Source organism: Scyliorhinus torazame, chromosome 17, assembly GCF_047496885.1.
Source record: "Scyliorhinus torazame isolate Kashiwa2021f chromosome 17, sScyTor2.1, whole genome shotgun sequence".
NCBI lineage: Eukaryota > Metazoa > Chordata > Chondrichthyes > Carcharhiniformes > Scyliorhinidae > Scyliorhinus > Scyliorhinus torazame.
This window is the reverse complement of record NC_092723.1, coordinates 37377231-37396439: the sequence shown is the minus strand read 5'-3', so window position 1 is coordinate 37396439 and position 19209 is coordinate 37377231.

The following is a 19209-nucleotide window of genomic DNA, read 5'->3' as shown; positions in this document are numbered from 1 at the left end:
CTCCTTTCTTGCCATCTCCTTGATGCCTTCAGAGTCCAGAAATCTATCCATTTCATTCTTAAGTATATTCTGTGACTTGGCTTCCACAGTCTTCTGAGGGAGAGATTTCCACAGGTTCACTACCCTCTGAGTGAAGAAAGTTCTTCTCATCTCGGTCCTGAATGGTCTATCCTGTATCCTTAGACTGTAACCCCTTGATCTAGACTCTGAAAGCAGGGGAAATACCATCCCTGCATTCAGATTGTCCAGTCCTATCAGAATTCTATACCTTTCAATGAGATCCCCTCTCATTCTCCTACATTCCAGTGCATTCGACCCAATCTCTCCTCATATGACAATTCTGCTATCCAAGGAATCAGTCTGGTGAACCTTTGTTGCACTCCCTCTATGCCAAGTATAACTGGAGCGGTGTAGGCTTGGATTGAAATGACCTATCCATGTATCAAAACAGGCTTACATAAATATGGATTTTTTTTGTTTGTTTTTGGCAGAAAGAAGGATAAAACAGCAATGCCATTTTGCTGAAAAGAGCCATTGAGGTCCATTTAGAGGAATTCAAAATGGCAGGTATCAATTAGGCCGATGTAGTTTCTGTGACTTCTATGAATCTGTCCTTTCTCTTTCTAGTGTTGATTGACCTCCTGAGGACGATTTTCCACCGATAGTTTAGGCTCAAAAGAGTCTCTGATGTGGTCAAGACGTGATTTTGAGCTGAACGCGCGATTGAACGGCCTCATCGCGACTGACCCGGTGATGCAAATTGGCTGTAAGTCTTGCAAGAGGCTTCTTGTGAGATTTGTGACACTTGGAATGCCTCGCAAGATCTAACGAGATGTCGCCATCTGGATCTCGCCCTCACTGGATTTACATACTTTAATGAGCAGTTAGGCTGACTTAAATATGTTGCCACCTGATGCTCCCGAGGCCCAGGAATGAACACCCGTGCCTGGGAGATCACACCATGGCGCTGTTTATCACTGGTCTGCACAAACGTGGGCCAGGCGTAACGACGTCTGGAGGGGGTGTCCTAGGCCACAGGTGGTACCCTGGCACTGCCATTGCCACTTAGGCATCTTGACCCTGCAAGCCTGGCACCTTGGCCCTGCCACCTGGGCCCCTGGCAGGGGCACTGCCAGGGTCCCAGACTGGCAATGCCAAAGCGCCCAGGTGCCAGGGCTCCTGTGCCATGGATGGAGTCCAGGGGTGCACTGTCCTTATGAGATGGGATGGGGGGGGGCTTGACGACCCCCTACCAGGTGGGTTGGGGCATTGCAGGGGTCTGGAGGTGGCAGTGGGGAGTCTGAGGGCATTTGAGAGATTGGGGCAGCATTTAAAAATGGCTCTTCCTGCATTGACAAGCTGAACTCGAGAAACAGCCTGCCAAATGTGCCCATAATGGCACCCTGGGCTGGATTCTCCGTTCCTGAGACTAAGTGCTGATGCCAACGGAGAATCCATGGTGTTTCACGAAGGAAAAATTGGCGCGAAACCCGCACCGATTCCGCTACCGGTGAGGGGCTAGCACCGGTGCCACGTGAAACACCCATGGAACGCGCGAAAAATGGTTGGAGAATTGGCGGGTCTGTGCTTCACATGCTCAGGGCTGACAAGCTGCAGCCGCATGTACGCCTACACTCCCCCCATACACACTGATCGCGCCAGAAAAAATGGCACTGGCTGTTCTGGACCACGTACGTCCCCACCCCGACCCCACAGCCCACCTCCTGGCCACCACCCACCACTCCCCAAAGCCCTGGCAGACGGTCCCCGGCCAGCAGCACTGGTCCCTGCCGAGTGGACTCTGTCCGCACGCCCCCTCTCTCTCTCCGCAGGTGCCACGCCGGGCTCATGACCGCTGAGACCACACGTAGCCCACGACGTTGGGAACTCGGGCCATCGGAGGCGGAGCATCGTGGGCGCTAATGACATTCTAACAGGATTGCGACTGCACGTGGCGCGAGTCGAGATGATGCCGATTTGGAGGAGTATAATGACCCAGCGTCAAATCGGCACCTATCGCAATTTCGGCATCAGGAGCTATTCTCCGCCCGATCGCCATTCCCGATTTCGGTATCGGGGAACGGAGAATCCCGCCAGAGTATTTTTTCCATTAAATCACACCCGAAATGTCAGTTTAGCCCATGTTTTACACAAGATGTGGGGCGCGATTCTCCGCTCCCGCGACTAAGTGCCCACGGCGTCGTGAACGCCGTCGAGTTTCACGACGGCGCGAAACGGCTCCGATCGTGATCGATTCAGGGCCCGAAAATTGGCTAGGAGCGGGGGCCGCGAGGAACTCGGGGGGCGTGGCGCGAAAGCAGCTTCATAAGCGCGCGACGCCCGAATGACGTGACGCTGCGCCATAAATGGCGCGATCCGTGCACCGAAGGACCCAGGAGGAGGGGAAGGAGGAGAGTCGCACCGAGGGTCCGGGACACAGACCTGGACACCCTCCTCGATGAGGTTGAAAGCCGAAGGGCCACCCTCTGCCCAAGACGTGGGCATCACCTGCCGTCCAGCACGGTGAGGCGCGGTTGGCGTGAAGTTGGCACCGCTGTGAGTGCTGTGGGGCACGCCCTGCGGTCCGGGGAGCAGTGGCACGACCTCACTCGGGCTGCCAGGGTAAGTGACATGAGGTTGCCCCCGGGTCACAACCAACCCCCCCCCCCACTGTGCACGAGGGGGGTGAAGTGGGGTGGGGGGAAATTCAGGGTGCACAACATTGTACTCGCCCCCCCATGAGCACCGGGACCCCCCCTGGATAGATGCCATGGCGTGGCTGCAACTGTCTCCTCACCCAGCATTAATATAGCTTATATCTGCACGCCCTGATAATACCCGCCTAATTGTGATGCTTTATCCAACGCCGCCCCCCCCCCCCCCCCCCCCCCCCCCCCCCCCCAAGCCAGAGGGTGGCAGTTGGTCGGACAGGAGGGCCATCCTCTCAGTCTCAGACAGGGATGCACATACGACGGACAGAGACAATACTGAGGGGCACAGGATGGATAGTGACGATGACGCGTAGAGAACGGCCACACAGTCCACGGATTCACCTGGAGGGTGCCAGCAGTCAGTCGCGAAGAGCATAGACCGCCTGGCGCACGTGATGGATGGCGTAGCGCACTCACCGGTTGAGATTGCACAGTCCATGGCAGGAATGTCGCACTCCCTGGGCTCCGTCTCTGCGAGCATTCGGACCATGGTCGATATCGCTGCAGGCCTTCAGGATTGGATTTGTTTATTGTCACGTGTACCGAGGTACAGTGAAAAGTATTTTTCTGCGAGCAGCTCAACAGATCATTAAGTACATGAGAAGAAAAGGGAATAAAAGAAAATACATAATAGGGCATCACAACATATACAATGTAACTACATAAGCACTGGCATCGGATGAAGCATACAGGGTGTACTGTTAATGAGGTCAGTCCATAAGAGGGTCATTTAGGAGCCTGGTAACAGCGGGGAAGAAGCTGTTTTTGAGTCTGTTCGTGCGTATTCTCAGACTTCTGTATCTCCTGCCCGATGGAAGAAGTTGGAAGAGTGAGTAAGCCGGGTGGGAGGGATCTTTGATTATGCTGCCCGCTTTCCCCAGGCAGCGGGAGGTGTAGATGAAGTCAATGGATGGGAGGCAGGTTTGTGTGATGGACTGGGCGGTGTTCACGACTCTCTGAAGTTTCTTGCGGTCCTGGGCCGAGCAGTTGCCACACCTGGCTGTGATGCAGCCTGATAGGATGCTTTCTATGGTGCATCTGTAAAAGTTGGTAAGGGTTAATGTGGACATGCCAAACTTCCTTAGTTTCCTGAGGAAGTATAGGCACTGTTGTGCTTTCTTGGTGGTAGCGTCGACGTGGGTGGACCAGGACAGATTTTTGGAGATGTGCACCCCTAGGAATTTGAAACTGCTAACCATCTCCACCTCGGCCCCATTGATGCTGACAGGGGTGTGTACAGTACTTTGCTTCCTGAAGTCAATTACCAGCTCTTTAGTTTTGCTGGCATTGAGGGAGAGATTGTTGTCGCTACACCACTCCACTAGATTCTCTATCTCCCTCCTGTATTCGGACTCATCGTTATTCGAGATCCGGCCCACTATGGTCGTATCGTCAGCAAACTTGTAGATGGAGGTGGAACCAAGTTTTGCCACGCAGTCGTGTGTGTACAGGGAGTAGAGTAGGGGGCTAAGTACGCAGCCTTGTGGGGCGCCGGTGTTGAGGACTATTGTCGAGGAGGGTTGTTGTTCATTCTTACTGATTGTGGTCTGTTGGTCAGAAAATCGAGGATCCAGTTGCAGAGTGGGGAACCAAGTCCTAGGTTTTGGAGATTTGATATGAGCTTGGCTGGGATTATGGTGTTGAAGGCGGAGCTGTAGTCAATAAATAGGAGTCTGATGTAGGAGTCCTTGTTTTCGAGATGCTCTAGGGATGAGTGTAGGGCCAGGGAAATGGTATCTGATGTGGACCGGTTGCAGCGGTATGCGAATTGCAGTGGATCAAGGCGTTCTGGGAGTATGGAGGTGATGCGCTTCATGATCAACCTCTCGAAGCACTTCATTACGACTGGAGTCAGGGCCACTGGTCGGTAGTCATTGAGGCACGCTGCCTGGTTCTTCTTTGGTACCGGTATGATGGTGGTCTTCTTGAAGCAGGTGGGGACCTCGGAGTGGAGTAGGGACAGGTTAAAGATGTCCGCGAATACCTCTGCCAGCTGGTCCGCGCAGACTCTGAGTGCACGACCAGGGATCCCGTCCGGGCCCGTCGCCTTCCGTGGGTTCACTTTCAGGAAGGCCAATCTGACTTTGGAAGCTGTGTTGGTGGGTATGGGTGAATTATGGGCTGCTGGGGCATTCAACAGCGGATTGTTGGTTACCTGCTCAAACTGAGCATAGAATGCATTGAGTTCATCGGGGAGGGGTGCGCTGCTGCCAGATATACTGTTCGGCTTCACTTTGTAGCCCGTTATGTTGTTTAGTCCTTGCCACAACCGCCGAGAGTCTGTCTGTGACTCTAGCTTGGTTTGATATTCTCTCTTGGCATCTCTGATGGCTTTGCGGAGGTCGTACCTGGATTTCTTGTATAGGTCAGGGTCGTCTGCCTTGAACGCCTCAGATCTGTCCTTCAGGACTGGCAGCGCCAGGTGTCGGTGGTGCGACGGGGCATGTCTCCGATCGTACCTCTGTCCCACAGTGAGGCCCGGGGGCCACTGGGCTCCCCGAGGGAGGAGGAGGTTCTGGGGCCCGTCCCGGTACCTCCAGCAAGGGACGTCCCGGCACACTCCGCCTCCCCCCGTTCCGTCCATGGCGCATCTGGTGGGCAGCGGGCAGGATAGGGTGGCGCCATGCCATCCAGCATGCCCGCCGAGCAGCCAGGCCCATCGAAGCCTGGCCGCCACAGGAAACGCGTGCCGACGGGGAGCCATGTCGCAGGGCGTGATTCTCAGCAGTCCGCCTCCACTCCTGCTGTACCATCTGGGGAGACACCTAGACGTAGTGGTAGGGCCCGTAAGGCAAAGAAGTTAGGCACATAATAAGTTGGCACTGGTGCAGGGCACAGTTTAGTTGTAGGGGGTAGGGCTTCTGTGTGTGAATGTCACAAATAAACTCACTGTTGCACTTAACTTGTAAGACTCTGTGCTATGTCCGGTGCCAGGTGGCTCGTGAGGGTGACCGAGTGGCGCTGTGGTTAATGAGCGGTTCAATGTCGGTGCCGGATGTGCTGTCCCTTTCCCCCCTGCCTCCCAAAATCGGACACCGTAGTCCTCGGCACTCCGACGCCACCTATTCCACACGGGCACGTGATGAAATGCCCGTTACGAAGGCTGTGACCACCGGAGTGCATGGTTCAGCTATAGCCATGAGTCAGACCTTGGCTGGCGAATCTCAGCTCACAGCTCATCGCAGAGCGGGCTGTCATCATTCAACATGGCACTGATCACAACCACTTACCCAATCATCAATGTTGTGCAATCCCGTAGTGCCGCAGTGGTAAGGTGATGTGGAATTGGTGCCGTGTACGCGGTGCGAGGGTGCTGGGGGGGCGGGGGGGGGGGGGGTGGCGTGCTGTGTGGTGCCCGTGTGCAGGACTGTCGGTGCAAGTGGCAGTGTTCAGCGAATCCCTCCCCCACGGTGCGTGAACCGTGTGGCCACCAACGTGTCGCGTGCCCGCTGTCCTCGATGGTGCCGTCGTGCAGCCTCCTGGACGTAACCAGCACTCGGGCAGTGTCTGTGTCCAGCACCCCACCGCCCACCCTGATGCACGCCATCCTCCTCTTCCTCCTCCTCTTTCTCCTCCCCTTCGTTTGCATTAGCTCCGGTGCCGTCGGGTCCTCCCTCCGACTTCTCCACCAGTGCATCTCCCCTCTGCATGGCTATGTTGTGCAGCGCACAGCAGACAACAACTATGCGACCGACCCTGTCGGGCCGGTACTGCAGGGCCCCTTCGGAGCGGTCCAGGCATCTGAATCGCATCTTCAGCAGGCCGAAGACCCACTCCACCACACCCCTGGTTGCTGCATGTGCCTCGTTGTATAGGCTCTCCACATTGGCCTGAGGCCTCCGTATTGGCGTCATCAGCCATGACCTCAACGGATAGCCCCTGTCGCCCAGCAACCAGCCCATAAGCCAGGGGGGGGCATCCATCGAACATTGCGGGGATGAATGACTGTGCCAGAATGTAGGCGTCATGCACACTCCCGGGGTACCTTGCACACACGTGCATGATCTTCATGTGGGGGGTCGCACACCACCTGAATGTTCATGGAGTATGCGCCCTTCCTGTTCATGAACACTTCCCTGTTGTCTGCAGGTGGGCGCATGGGGACGTGCACACCATCGATGACACCCTGGACCATCGGTATCCCGGTCACCTTGGCGAATCCACGTGCCCGTGCTTCCTGCTGTGCTCGGTCCTCGGGGAATTTAATGTACCTGTCCGCGATGGAGTATAAGGCGTCGGTCACGGCCCTGATGCACCTGTGGACCGATGCCTGTGAGATCCCGGATAGGCCCCCGCTCGGCGCCTGGAAGGAACCAGTAGTGTAAACGTTTAGGGCCACTGTCACCTTGACGGAGACTGGTATAGCATGTCCTCCACCCGTTCCAAGTGGTGCGAGGTGTGCCACAAGGTGGCATATATGTGCGACCATCTCCCTGCTGAACCGTAGTCTCCTCCTGCATGTGATGTCCGGTAGGGCCTCGAGCAACATTCTGTCACAGTACACCCTAGGCCTTGCTGGATGCCTGTGGCACCCTGGCACCACCATCAGTGGCTCCTCCTCCTCCTCCCCCCCCCTCCCCCCCAAGCACTTTGATATCAGTGCCCGCGTCTTGTGCATTCCTCGCCGTCGGGGGGTCAATGTTCCCCTCGGCATTCCCCTGGACATTCCGGGCCTGAGCGCCTGCGGCCTGTGCGGCGACGATGGGCCACTCAGCGGCCATCCCCTCTGCTGCAGCAGCAACCGCTGCATCTGCAGCCACTGTGGGCCGTCTGAGTCTTCGCTGCCGGATGGCCACCTGCAGAGCTGCGGCTCCAACCACAGCAGTGAACATCGCTGTCTGGTTGGCATACATGGTGACCTGCAGGAGGGTGGTGGGGGGCAGAGAAACAACATGTTACACGGAGGTTCTTCTACACCTCACCAGCCGGGTTGCATGGGATTCCTGTGTGCCCCGGTGGCCTGGTCGCGCTGCAGATACGCAGCCAGCCTAACACCTGGTCACTGTCTGCATCCAACGGTCAGTTCACACCGTCCTCCTCACCAGTGTGCCAGTCGCCTGTGCCCATCAGCCACACGACAACCTGCGGCCGTGTCCTCGTCACCGTCCTGCCATATCAGGGCGGCTGACATGTGGCATCCGCGGATGGACGACACCCTCCACACTCTCCCTCACCCCCCTCCCACCTCCACTCCCTCTCTCACCCCCCTCCCACCTCCACTCCCTCTCTCACCCCCCTCCCACCTCCACACTCTCCCTCCCCCTCCAACCTCCACACTCTCCCTCACCCTCCTCCCACCTCCACTCCCTCCCTCACCCCCTCCCACCTCCACTCCCTCCCTCACCCCCTCCCACCTCCACTCCATCCCTCACCCCGCCCTCCCACCTCCACCCCCTCCCACCCCCCCCATTGGCCGCAGCGTTCTCGGGGAAGCCGACCCGGTCTGCAGGAGCTCCGGAACAGTCCGCTCACCTCCTCACTGCTCAGCGTCAGCCAGCACGACTGGCTGACGACTTTATTTACCAGGTGCGAATGGCGACGGAGTGAACTGGGGTCACGCCGTCGGGACTTCGGCCCATCCGGGCCGGAGAATAGCGGGGGTAGCGGAGAATCGCTATTTTGGGTGTCTCGGGTGATTCTCCGGCCTGCGCCACGCAGAACTCGACGGGGCCGATCTCGCCACTTGGGTGAATCGCGGGAGGGTGTCGGACCGGCCTCGCATGGAAAAATGGCGCGCCAGGCGATTCTCCCAACCGGCGCGGCATCAGAGAATCGCACCCGTGATCGTAGCAAAGGTGTTGAAATCAATGCGAGGAATCACTGCCCAGAGAGTTGCTAAGCAACTACTTGTAACTTAGATTGCCAATTATGATTCATTAAAGAGTCTGCACAGATTTTCGTGGATAGCACTTGAATTAACATTCTCTCCTAGCTGATTGGGAGTAGTCATTGCAGAGGATTTCAATTACTACTTCAAGGTATGTCAGCATACTGTTCACTGGTTGCTGGAGGTTTGAAGAGGTTTTTTGAAGTGAATCGGGAGACATTCTGGAACACTTTCTCCCCAACAATTTGTCAACATTCATTCTGGGAATTCTCTGAGGATTTCATCTAAAAATAGTCAATGCTGTGCTATTTTGTCTTGTTTGACTTGTTGGGATACCTCATAGGAGTCAGAAGGATTCTTGGTCATCAGCATCTGACAAGGGTCTGCAAGAGAAATGGATGGTGAAGATTAGACTAAGCAGAGCCCGATCAGCTGCAGCAAGAGAGAGAGAGACAGGAGACAAAGTGCTGAGGGCAGGATTCCTTCCCCACTGTGGTCCATCCACCAACACCAGTGTTGCGTTTGAGACCCTCTCAATTGGTCTCTGGGCCATCGTGCAGTGCCGCTGTGTGCCAGTCAACGCACTCTACAACTAAGGTGGAAGTGAGTGAGTTCTTTTGATTTATTCATTCACAAGACATGGGCATCTTTAATTGCCCTCCATTTCAGAGGGCATTCAAGAGTCAACTACATCGCTGTGCATCTGGAGTCTCATGTAGGTGTGGTAATAGAACAAGAACAAAGAACAAAGAAAAGTACAGCACAGGAACAGGCCCTTCGGCCCTCCAAACCTGCACCGACCATGCTGCCCGTCTAAATTAAAGTCTTCTACACTTCCAGGGTCCGTATCCCTCTATTCCCATCCTATTCATGTATTTATCAAGATGCCCCTTAAACGTCACTATCGTCCCTCCTTCCACCACCTCCTCTGACAGCGAGTTCCAAGCACCCACTACCCTCTGTGTAAAAAACTTGCCTCGTACATCTCCTCTAAACCTTGCCCCTTGCACCTTAAACCTATGCCCCCTAGTAATTGACCCCTCTAACCTTGGAAAAAGTCTCTGCCTATCTACCCTGTCTTTGTCCCTCATAATTTTGTAGACCACTATCAGGTCGCCTCTCAACCTCCGTCGTTCCAGTGAGAACAAACCGAGTTTATTCAACCTCTCCTCATAGTTAATGCCTTCCATACCAGGCAACATCCTGGTAAATCTTTTCTGCACCCTCTCTGAAGCCTCTACATCCATCCTTCTGGTAGTGTGGCGACCAGAATTGAACACTGTACTCCAAGTGTGGCCTAACTAAGGTTCCATACAGCTGCAACATGACTTGCCAATTTTTATACTCAATGTAAATGTAATGGGGGCTGATTTCCTTTACTGAAAGACATTAGTGAACCAGATCGGTTTTTTTGCAACAGTGGTTTCATGGCCATCGTTCGACTTTTAATTCCAGACTTTTTTTAAATTGAAGTCGAATTTCACCATCTGCGGTTGTGGGATTCAACCCCGCACCCTCAGATCTTGCCCTCCATCACTGGTCCAGTGACAATACCTCTGCATCACTGCCTGCCCACAGTGGAGCCTGTGTACACTGCTTCATGAGAATTGTGTTTGATAACTGGAACGCTAAAACCACAGTGTCTGTTTAGCACCTCCGTGCAAGGTCAAATTATGGTAATCAATCATTGGGACCAAAATTGCACGTTAAAACGCAACTTTGAAACAGGTGTGACTTAATTAGCACATCACCCATTTAGCGGCTGTTTGCATGCACCCTTTCATCAGAGTAACCTCTGCCTTTAGAACACTTTTGATTTTTTTTTACTTCAATTTTCTAACAGTTAGAGCTTCTTTTCGTGCCATCGTTGCTTTAGATCAGTTTCGAAACGCATTCAAGGCCAGACCTGAATTTTTATTGTTGCCAGCAATAATTGGCTCAAGCTCATGTGTATGTTAATTTTCTGGTCAGTAGGCACTGATTCCGTGCTCCTGTCTTCTGAGGATGTATTTACTATTTGAGTGGGCACTGGATTCCATGGAATCCCCACACGAACCTGATGTTCATTTTACTGGCAGCAATAGAAAAACCACCTTGTTTAGACTGCTGGTTGTTTTTGGAGCCATTGGGTAGAGGGAAATGTAATGGCTGCTCTCCAGTCCTCCTGTAGCTGGCTCACATCCTCTACTTCATCGCCACAGTTACTTCGCAGCTGTGTGGAGAACAATGTGAGAGCTATGTGAAAATATCGCAAAGTTGAGCAGACAGAGTCAACAGTTTTCCATCCAATACGCCTCGTCAACAAAAGGCCCAGGCAGTGGGTGGGCAATTTTCATAGAATCATAGAATCCCTACACCTATGATGGAGGCTATGTGGCCCATCAAGTCTGCACCAACTCTCTGAAAGAGCACCCCACCCAGGCCCACTCCCCTGCCCTATCCCCAGGACACCACCTAATCTACCTAATTTTGTGATATGTGCCCCTGGTATTTGTTGGGGAGCATATAATTGTGAATTATTATCTCTTTTTACAACTTGTGATATTGGGTGTGATCTACCGGCCGTGTCCCACTGGAATTGGAACACGACATGGCCGGTAGATGCAGGGAGAGGCTTCTCGACAGGTGTTGCACCTAGCGAGATTGAACCACGGTTCTTGGGACCCAGTCTTGCACAGCCACTTAACCGTGCTGACACCAGATCTAACCGGCTCCCGGCTTCCATCAGCCTCCCCAGGGAGACCTCAGCCAGGCTCCACACAATACTGGTCCACGCAAAAGGCCACTGGAGGCCCCTGGGTGGTCAGAGACAGGGCAGGGTGGCAAACATGCTCTCCCCCTGACACCTGGGCACCTTGGTGCTGCCAGACTGGCACCTTGCTCTGCCACGCTCGCCAAGGTACGCGGGTGGCCCTGCCTTGCTGACAGGACCACTGCCACGATGGCAGGTCAAGGGTTCCAGGTCCCAGGGTGACACTGCCAAGGGTCAGGGCCTGAGGGGGGCCATGCCCATCAACAGAGGGGTAAAGGGGGTATAAGGGATGGAGTGGTGAAGGGTGGGTATGAATGGACCTCTGGTAGGTTGGGGGGGGTGAAGTGTGGAAGTCCTGGAATGGGGGGACCAAAAAGGGGGCATAGGAAGGCCTGGAAATGGGGCCCCTCAGTGACCCCTTGAGGGGTGTGGGGTAGTGCCCACATAACATTACCCTTGGGTGGGGGGTGTGGGGACCCTCAAACTCACTTAGAGATCAGGGTACCCTTTCAAAATGGTGGCCTGAACTCTGAGGAGCTGACCTGGCAAATGGGTTCAGCTCCCCAGCGATGGAAAAAATTCTAGGTGTGATATAGCCCAGAGATACACTCCCCAGGGCCCGAAAAGGTGTCTCTGGGTGTGATTTAATGGCTGCTTTGCACTCGCGAGGATTCGTGCGGGCCGGTTAGATTGCGGGGAGGTTTTAATCAGGAACCACATCGGGTGCCAGCGGTTTGCAATCTGGATCCTGCCTCGACACGGCGTGAAGCTGATGGAGGCCAAATAAGGGCAATCCCCATCTCATTAGTGAAATGAAAGGCCTCCCATGATCTAATCGGTCCCCCAGTTGGAGGCCACATGGGCGCCGATTCGTACCGGTCCACGCAAACATGGACCAGGCGGCACAGCACCAGGAGGATCTCCCAGGCTATTGGAAACTCCTGGGTGGTCAGAGACAGGGCAGGGTGGCACCCTGGCTCTCCCTTTGGAACCTGGGCACCTTGGCACCACCATTCTGGCACTGCTAAGGTGTCAGACTGGCAGGGACACTGCAAACGTGGCAGGATGGCACGGCCAAGGGCCGAACCCTGAGGGGGCCATGTCCATGAAAGGAACATTAAGGGGTGGGGTATGACGAGTGGGGGGTGAAGGGCGGGTATGAAGGGGCCTCCAGAAGGTGGGGAGGAGTGAAGGGCGGGGGTCCTGAATGGGGAGGGGTTGAAAGAGGATGTGGGAAGGCCTGAAAAGGCCTCAGCGGGGTGTCCTCACTTGGGTGGGGTGCGGAGTAATGCCCATGTGTGTGTGTGGGTTGGGGGGGAGATTGTCCATGCATGAGGAATGTGAGGTACCTGGGCACCATCCTGACACTGCCAAGGTGTCAAGCTGGCAGTGCCAAAGTGCCAAGCTGACATTTTTCCCACAATGGGGACTGGGCCCTGGGGTGCACTGCATGGGTGTGATGGGGTGTCGGGGGCCCCGAGGATCCCTTATAGGCGAGTTCGGGCTTTGGGTGATTCGGGGTCACTTTGGGGGGGCGAGCGGAGTTCCTGAGTGCAGGAAATGGGTCCAAGTGCAGCCTCAGTGGGGTGTTCCCCACTGAAGCCCCGAACAGAGCCAGTGCCCTGGTACGGATCATGGTGTTCCTCGGCACTGCCAGCACCGGGAAACACCCCGCGAAATGCGTTTGTTACGAGACTCTCTTCCCATTTGGTTAGATTGTGCCCAGAAACCTTTCCATGAGATCGCACCATAATTGTGGTTAAATAGCGGTGCAAAACCCTCTGACAGAGCTGGGGAGAAACTCCCATCCAAACCCGCCTGAAATGACACTTGGAAACTTTTCCATTAAATCACGCCCATTGTTTTGCTCTTTGTATATCATCTGGAATGTTAAAACCCATTCAGACCAGGGATGGGCAGTGAACACTGATCTTCCCAGCCATGCTCCTGTAAACGATCTAAAAAAGATGCATACCATTACTTTCATAAACTAATGCATCTGTTTTCTCTTCAAACATGGCAGGATGGCACAGCCAAGGGCAAGTTGAAAACTGTCTTCTAAGTAACACATCCATGTGGTTCTTTTTGTTTACAATGTTTGATTGTCATGCTAAAACTAATCCTGGCCGCACATGTACTTTCACAGTGGTATGGTCTTCTGGGGAAGTCACTGATAACAACCAAGAGCAGACACCTGGCTCGTAACCTGGAAGATCTCTAGACTGAATTGTTCACTTCATCACCATCATTAATGACAACAATAATAAGTTTTCACAGCTCTTAATATAGGGAAGAATGCACAAGAGGCCAGGGTAGAAGAACACAATGTAATGGAGCGTGTTGTACAGAGAATTTTAAATTGGAGGCATTGGGAGACTGAGGCCTAATAGAACATAGAACATAGAACAATACAGCGCAGTACAGGCCCTTCGGCCCACGATGTTGCACCGAAACAAAAGCCATCTAACCTACACTATGCCATTATCATCCATATGTTTATCCAATAAACTTTTAAATGCCCTCAATGTTGGCGAGTTCACTACTGTAGCAGGTAGGGCATTCCACGGCCTCACTACTCTTTGCGTAAAGAACCTACCTCTGACCTCTGTCCTATATCTATTACCCCTCAGTTTAAAGTTATGTCCCCTCGTGCCAGCCATATCCATCCGCGGGAGAAGGCTCTCACTGTCCACCCTATCCAACCCCCTGATCATTTTGTATGCCTCTATTAAGTCTCCTCTTAACCTTCTTCTCTCCAACGAAAACAACCTCAAGTCCATCAGCCTTTCCTCATAAGATTTTCCCTCCATACCAGGCAACATCCTGGTAAATCTCCTCTGCACCCGCTCCAAAGCCTCCACGTCCTTCCTATAATGCGGTGACCAGAACTGTACGCAATACTCCAAATGCGGCCGTACCAGAGTTCTGTACAGCTGCAACATGACCTCCCGACTCCGGAACTCAATCCCTCTACCAATAAAGGCCAACACTCCATAGGCCTTCTTCACAACCCTATCAACCTGGGTGGCAACTTTCAGGGATCTATGTACATGGACACCTAGATCCCTCTGCTCATCCACACTTTCAAGAACTTTACCATTAGCCAAATATTCCGCATTCCTGTTATTCCTTCCAAAGTGAATCACCTCACACTTCTCTACATTAAACTCCATTTGCCACCTCTCAGCCCAGCTCTGCAGCTTATCTATATCCCTCTGTAACCTGCTACATCCTTCCACACTATCGACAACACCACCGACTTTAGTATCGTCTGCAAATTTACTCACCCACCCTTCTGCGCCTTCCTCTAGGTCATTGATAAAAATGACAAACAGCAACGGCCCCAGAACAGATCCTTGTGGTACTCCACTTGTGACTGTACTCCATTCTGAACATTTCCCATCAACCACCGCCCTCTGTCTTCTTTCAGCTAGCCAATTTCTGATCCACATCTCTAAATCACCCTCAATCCCCAGCCTCTGTATTTCTTGCAATAGCCTACCGTGGGGAACCTTATCAAACGCTTTGCTGAAATCCATATACACCACATCAACTGCTCTACCCTCGTCGGCCAGGAAGGACAGAAATAATGGACAAAGCAGGTTAATATGCAGGCAGGAGTCATTGGAGTTCGTCCAGAGGAGGTTCACTAGATTGATTCCAGAGCTGAGGGGTTTGTCGTATGAGGAGTGATTGAACAGTTTAGGCCTATACTCACTCGAGTTTAGAAGAATGAGGGGAGATCAAATCGAGGTATACAAGATGCTAAAAGGTATGGGTAAAGTAGACGTGAAGCAGAAGCTTCCTCTTGTGGGCATTCTAAAATGAGAGGTCATAATCTCAGAATAAGAGATAGCAAAGAGTGAGACAGATTTTTAATTGGTCATGGGTTTCAAGGGTTTTGGAGAGCGGGCAGGACAGTGGAGTTAAGGCCATGATGGGATCAGCCACGATCATATGGAAGGTGTTTAGGCTTGGGAGGATAAATTGCCTACTCCTGCTCCTAGGTCAGGTGCTCGAGGGATGAGATGCTCTGGCTGATTTTGCAATCCAGCTTTTGGTCTGTAGCATTGTAGATAACAGATGAGGGACATATTAGCCATGATAGAATGATGAAGCAGGCACAATGGGGTGAATGGCCTAATTGTGCTCCGAATTTTATGAGGAGATCTTTGGAGGAGATGAAGCTACAGGTGATGACAATTGGATTTAGAAGCTAAGTTTCAGTATCAGAAGAAAGGGATCCATTTACATCCTCAGCTTGCATAGGAAGACAAATTGGGTGCTCAACAGTTTAGTGGGATTCGGGCCATGTGATTAGGATGTAGGCACAGTAAAGCAAAGAAAGGACATGAACAAAAATGGATCAGAAGCTGGACATAGATGCAGGTTCAAGTCTAAGTCAGAAGAAAACTTGGAGAAAGTTAAGATTGCAAGACAGGGGGAAGAAAACAGGAGGTAGTTCAACAGATGGCCTCAACTTCAATAACAAAGAAGTGCTCCCAACACTTTTTTCCGATGGTGGTGGTAGGGCAGAGGTTAGGGTTTTAAGAAATTGGTTCACAGTGAGAAAAGAACCAGGAGGGTTATCTTTGTGCCCCTGGAGTGGTGGCCTATTTCAATAGAGTGGAGTCTACGAGCACTGGAGATGGTGAATAGCTAAACCAGTTATGCATCAGTTGTGTTCAAGTCTCTGTCTCTTGTACTTGAGGGAGCGACGATGTGGTCTGTATTGGGGCAACAACTGGGATGGAAATGAGCAAGGACTTGCTGGGAAAAAGCGTCAAAGGTGAAGGTGGGGATGTGGTTGAGTAGATCGCCAGCTACAGGAATGTTGTAGTGAATGGAAGGCCAAAGGTTTAACAGTTGGCAATCAGAAGTTAGTGTTTTTCTTAGAACGTTTCTGGTGGAAGTTACAGATGCAAGTTAAAATGGAAATGGTTCAGCAGGTGTGATTGATGAGGGATACAAGGAAGTAGTTTTAAGTGGTCTGATAAGAATATAAGAAGGGAAGATATAGGAGCAGGAGATGGCCATTCGCTCCCTCAAACTACCATGCCATTTAATAAGATCATGGCTGATTTGTTCTTGGCCTCATCTCTACTTGTCTGCCTGCTCTCCCATAATCCTTGATATCCGAGTCAGTAAAAAGCTGTCTAACTCAGCCTTGAATATGTTCAATGACCCAGCCTCCACAGCTCTCTGGGGTAGCAAATTCCAAAGATTAAATATCCTCAGAGAGAAGAAATACATCACCATAGTCTCAAATGGAATTTCCTTTCTTCTGAAATGGTGCCCCCCTGGATCTAGATTCCCCCACGAGGGGAAATATCCTCTCAGCACCGACCCTGTCAAAACCCCTCAGAATCTTATACAGTTCAATAAGATCACCTATGGTTATAGTTAGCATTGGCTTTACTAACTGGAACACTTTTATCTTGATGCCCCGACATTCTAGTGTAGCCGAACTGTGAGGGGAGAAAATTCCAATAAATCAAGGTGAACACATTAAACTGCTTAAAAATATCCAAAAAAAGGTTCATCTCCGATGTGGTAAGCTGGGCAAAAAAATACATAGGGGATGCCTTATAACATAATTGGCACTGTATGCTTGTCTCCGGCACCGTTGCTAGGAAAAGTGGTTTCTATGCTAAAGTATGTCAACAGGCCCTCCATATGTTTACTTAAAAAATGCATTTATGCAGTACTTTCCACAGCTACAAGGCATTCCAAAGTTCATTAAAACAAATTAAATATTTTCAAAGTGTAATTACTGTTGTAATGTAAGAAACAGCAGTCAATTTGTCCATAGTCAGCTCCCCACAAACAACGATAAGATAAGTAACATTGATTGAGGGATAAAGATTGGCCAGGATATCAGTGAAAACTCCTTTGCTCATCTTTGAAATAGTGTCATGGGTTTGGTTGTGAGAGAGCAGATGGTGTCTTGGTTTAACATCCCATTAGAGAGACAGCACCTCCAACAGTGCAGCACTCAAAGGGTACTACATAGAAACATACATAGAAAATAGAGGCAGGAGTAGGCCATTCCGCCCTTTGAGCCTGCTCCGCCATTCATTATGACCATGACTGATCATCAAGTTCAATACCTTGAGCCTGCCATCCCCCCCAAAGCCCTGATCCCTTTAGCCCCAAGAGCTATATCTAATTCCTTCTTGAAATTTTGGCCTCGACTACTTTCTGTGGTAATGAATTCTGTAACTCACCACTCTCTGGATGAAGAAATGTCTCCTCACCTTAGTCCTAAAAGGTTTACCCTTTATCCTCAATTTATGACCCCTAGCTCTGGACTCCCCCACCGTCGGGAACATTCTTTCTGAATCTACCCTGTCTAATCCCTGAAGTGTCAGGCTACATTCTTTTTGCTCAAGTCCCTGAAGTAGGACTCTAATTCGCAGCCAACTTAGCCACAGCTGATACACACAGATGTTAAAATTACCCAACATACAATGTTCCACATCTGGGTGTGTCTTTTTGGGTTTCTTTGTTATATGTTTAGCCTCAGGAGTCTGACTCGCTGCCAAGGTCAGAATTTACTGCCCATAACTGAGTTGCCCAAAGACTTGACACAACTTGCTCGAATATCTCAGAGCGCTGGTTGGTGTGACACTGTCACATACAGGCCAGATCAGTTTCCCTTTTCTCAAGGCCATTAGTGAATAACCTGGGTTCAATGACAATCCAACCGTCTCGTGGTCACATTTACTGATGCCGACTCTTTATTTCCACATCGTTTTTTTTAAAAATGAACCGAATACAAATTCTCAAAGAGGCATGATTCATTGAGAGAATTACAAACTGTTAGAGTACATCATGAATGGCTGAAATATTTCAGCATGTGGAATTCAGCATGCAGGTCTAATTATGTGAAACACTGAGAATGAATATTGATGAGGTGTGCTCCAAAACCATGGTCATTTCTCACACACACTCCCTGGCACCATCCTTCTGATACAGGAGTCCAAGAGTAATGGTGATTGCGTTCTCCTGGGCTTTACACAGATGAAAACACTTTCAGTTCTGTTTGTAGTGACAGTTAGGCTTCATTCAGAAATCACAGCTGTTTCAAATCAAGAGCGCACAATTAAATGATAAAATGCTTGTGGTGCAATGGTAGATTTAAGTTGAAACTCTGCTCTAACAATGAAAATGTACAACTGGCTGAGCAAATTGATTTGAATCAAGCAGTTTGAAGCCTGTGTTGTGGAGCTTCAGCTTTCACCAGTCTCCCATTCTTCCAGACCTATCATCCTTTTCCAGACTCCCAGAGCAGGTTTAGGAGGCGGGACCAGGAGCAAATTTGGAAAATAGTACGTTGGGTCAACTACCTGCCTTCCACTGACCTTGCGAGAGGTGGGGTCACCGAGGCAGATGGTACTGGGCCAGTTGAGGGAAAATTGATGATGCTGCCAGGATTTTCTCGCGGTGATAGATCTACTACTGAGGCTGGAGACCAGGAGGTCACTGGAGGCAACCTCACAGCGAAACGTTAGGGGACTGTGGGTACCCCAGAATAGAGCAACTGGCATATGAAGGCCACTCCTGCAGCCCAATACCATCCAGACCGCTTTGGCCATGCATAGTTTTTCCTTTTCCACAATGTTGCCCAGGGCACCCCTATTTAGAGCACCCACATGGCCTCCTGCCTGCTTCGGTAGCGCTCACCTCTGCCGATGTGGCTGTCAGCCAGACATGGTTCCAGGCCCTCCGATTGAGTCTTCCGCTTCCCTTGTCCTCCTGCTGTCCTTAATTGAGCTGGAGCCCGAGTGGCCTCTTCTCAGGTGGCCACCTCCAGATAAATCACAACACTCTGCCTTGGCCACTTCCGGGTTTCCGACTTGGAATTGAGGATGACACCAGGATCGTAACCCATCTCGGAAAATGCAGATCATGGTGTC